We start from the raw sequence: 4,140 nt of genomic DNA on the forward strand, positions 1-4,140 counted from the left end.
TATCATAGCCGCAAGGTTCATGCCCAGTGTTTTGAGGAAGGCAACCTTGTCCTTAGGCGCGTTCAGTCCACCAAGGGTACAAACAAGTTGACGTCAAAGTGGGAAGGTCCTTACTGGGTAGTACGAGTCACCAGACCTGACGCAGTCCGTCTGGAGACCGGAGATGGCATTCAATTGCGAAACTCATGGAATATTGAGCATCTCTGCAAGTTCTACCCATAAGGCGCGGCTGTCGGGCCCTAACCGGTAGCCACCCTTTTGTACAGGCCTTGCCTCAGCTGCATGTAACCCCGTGTACAAAGCCATGGTGATGATCCTGTGCAAGAGAAAAATAAATGAAGTGTTGGGTCCCCCGACCAAGTTGCATGCATGCATGAGAATTCCAAGATCACTGCATAAGCATTTCATGAGCATTTGCGTATGCATATAGATAGGATCGCATCTTGCATCATTCTCATCTGCATGAAGCTGCAGGTTCCTTCCATGAACTTGGCTTCTACAAGGAGTTGAGAAGATAGCCCGACACTGCGATCCCCGACAAGCCAAACAGATAAGTTCTACCTCTTGTCCATTAGGGATCTGTAAGCTATAACTTGTGCATGAGAAAACCTCGCCACTCTTTTGAGACTTAGGTGCTCCCATCCTTGATTCGACCGCTGCTTCGGTCGGGATGGTCATAGGGGCCTTTGGTAAAAAGGAGTTGGCGGGGGGATGGTCCCTTTATTTTTTGCCCGGTAGACGCAGTTCTCCGGCAAGAAAAGGGTGCCGGCAGGATAGCCTGTCGGGGAAAACTCGTTTAATTACACTAAGGAGGCATCCCACCTCTGCATGGACATATACATGCATGGGTTCCCGGCAAGGTTCATCTTTTTCATTAATATGCTGATAATACAAGTACAAGCATTACAGAAAGCAAACATGGACTGGAGAGATTACATTATTTGAATTAAAATTTGGAAAATGCCTACAGGTTTAAGATTGAAAAAAGAATAAGTGCTCCATAAACTCCTCTCCCTATCCCTCTTGTCCCAGGTAGTGCGGTGGGAAGAGAAGAGGGCAGGACACGCGCCGGCACAACACCGCCCCGATCCCGTCAGGGCCTGCCAAACGCAGCCTAACAAGATCGGGAGTCGCAAGGCTGTGAAGGAGGATGGCGGAAGGAGCACCCAACGCCCCCTAGTCACCACTTCCAGGACCACTTGGAAGACCACCAGAGGAAGTGGAAGTGCTAAAGGGACAAGCCTTTCCCTGGCAGCTAGGAAAACGGTGATGACGGCACTGGGAAAGGGGAAGAGTGAAAGTGCAACTATCCCTAGGTGGTTTTGGTAATTCATAACAACATATAGCTCATTGAGCTAATACTATTCCAAAATGATTATTTCAGGAAAGCTCAATGATTGGCATGGCATGGATGTGAAAGTGGAACCCTCAAAATGCTAAGGACAAAGGATTGGCTCAAGCTCAAAAGCTCAAGACTCTTCATTTTATATTTTAGTGATCCAAGATCACATTGAGTCTTTAGGAAAAGCCAATACTATCAAGGAGGGATGAGGTGTGGCTTAATGAGCCTCTTGCTTCATGTGCTTAGTGATATGCTCCAAAACCCTCAACTACTTTCCCATATCCACATATGACCTAAACCCTAAGCCAAACTCGGTCCTACGATTCTTCCTATCCGGCGCCATCGAGTTTCACTTGTCATTAGCCACTGCCAAACCCTAGCAATTCGGTCCTACCGATAGGGATCTCGGTCTCACCGAGATGGGGATGCAAACTCTCTGTTTCCCTTTCGTAACTTTTTGGTCCCACCAAAAGAGCGAATCGGTCCCACCGAGATTGCAATGTAAACTCAGTGTTTCCCCTTTGTAACTTTTCGGTCTCACCGAGTTCCACTCGGTCTCACCGAAAGAGCAAATCGGTCCCACCGAGTTTGCCTGACCAACTCTCTGGTTAGCTAATTACCAAATTCTGTCTCACCGAGTTTGTGTAATCGGTCTCACCGAGATTACGTTATGCCCAAACCCTAACCACATCGGTCCTACCGAGTTGCATGTCAGTCCCACCGAAAATCACTAACGGTCACTAGGTTTACATTTTCGGTCCGACCGAGCTTATTGATTCGGTCCCACCGAGATTGGAAAACTGTGTAACGGGTTGGATTTTGTGTGGAGGCTATATATACCCCTCAACCTCCTCTTCATTCGCGATGAGAGAGCCATCAGAACACATCTACACTTCCAACTCATATGTTTGAGAGAGAACCACCTACTCATGTGTTGAGACCAAGACATTCCATTCCTACCATATGAATCTTGATCTCTAGCCTTCCCAAGTTGCTTTCCACTCAAATCTTCTTTCCACCAAATCCAAATCCTATGAGAGAGAGTTGAGTGTTTGGGGAGACTATCATTTGAAGCACAAGAGCAAGGAGTTCATTACCTAGACACCATTTTGTTACTTCTTGGAGAGTGGTGTCTCCTAGATTGGCTAGGTGTCACTTGGGAGCCTCCGACAAGATTGTGGAGTTGAACCAAGGAGTTTGTAAGGGCAAGGAGATCGCCTACTTCGTGAAGATCTACCGCTAGTGAGGCAAGTCCTGTGTGGGCGATGGCCATGGTGGGATAGACAAGGTTGCTTCTTCGTGACTCTTTGTGGGTGGTTGCTTCTTCGTGGACCCTTCGTGGGTGGAGCCCTGTGTGGACTCGCGCAACCGTTACCCTTGGGTGGAGCCCTGTGTGGACTCGCGCAACCGTTACCCTTCGTGGGTTGAAGTCTCCATCAACGTGGATGTAGGATAGCACCACCTATCCGAACCACGGGAAAAACATCTGTGTCTCCAATAGCGTTTGAATTCTCCAAACCCTTCCCTTTACATTCTTGCAAGTTGCATGCTTTACTTTCCGCTGCCTATATACTCTTTGCATGCTTGCTTGAATTATGTGATGATTGCTTGACTTGTCCTAAATTAGCTAAAATCTGCCAAGAACTAAAATTGGGAAAAGGTTAAGTTTTTATTTGGTCAAGTAGTCTAATCACCCCCCTCTAGACATACTTTCGATCCTACAAGTGGTATCAGAGCTTTGGTCTCCATTTGCTTGATCTCCATAGCTTTTGGTGGTCATAGCCTTGGTTTCACAACCTAGGAGAGTATGGCGTCTAGCGAGGGAAATTATCACCGTAGAGGTCCTTACTTCGATGGTACTAATTTTGCTAGTTGGAAGCATAAAATGAAAATGCATATTCTTGGACATAACCCTGCCGTTTGGGCTATTGTGTGTCTTGGTTTGCAAGGTGACTTCTTTGATGGGAGAGAACCGAACCGTGAAGCTACCGCGGATGAGTTGAAGATGTTGCAATACAATGCTCAAGCTTGTGATATTCTCTTCAACGGATTGTGCCCCGAAGAATTCAACAAAATCAGCCGTCTTGAGAATGCAAAGGAAATTTGGGACACTTTGATTGATATGCACGAAGGTACCGACTCCATCAAGGAATCCAAGTTGGATGTGCTTCAAAGCCAACTTGACAAGTTCAAGATGAAGGATGGTGAAGGTGTCGCCGAAATGTACTCTAGGCTTGCTCTCATCACAAATGAGATTGCCGGCTTAGGAAGTGAAGAGATGACCGATAAATTCATCATCAAGAAGATTCTAAGAGCCTTGGATGGAAAATATGATACCCTGTGCACATTGATCCAAATGATGCCCAATTACAAAGATCTCAAGCCAACGGAAGTGATTGGAAGAATTGTTGCTCATGAGATGTCACTTAAGGATAAAGAGGAACTTCACAACAAATCAAGTGGTGCCTATAAAGCCTCATGTGAAGCCCCTACATCATCAAGTGAGAAACAAGACTTCAATGAAGAATTGAGCTTAATGGTGAAGAACTTCAACAAGTTCTACAAGAGTAGAATCAAAGATAGAAGCTTCAAGTCAAGGTCCTACAATGACAAAAGATCTTCTAGTCGAGAGAGAAACTGCTACAATTGTGGAAGACCCGGACACTATTCCAATGAGTGTACGGCTCCCTACAAAAGAAGAGAAGATTCTCCAAAAAGAAGAAGCAAAGAATCACCATCAAGAGAGAGAAGGAGTAGAGATGATCGTTATGAACGAAGATACTCACGGAGAAGCAAGG

This window comes from Triticum urartu, chromosome 2 (genome assembly GCF_003073215.2).
Source record: "Triticum urartu cultivar G1812 chromosome 2, Tu2.1, whole genome shotgun sequence".
Taxonomy (NCBI): domain Eukaryota; kingdom Viridiplantae; phylum Streptophyta; class Magnoliopsida; order Poales; family Poaceae; genus Triticum; species Triticum urartu.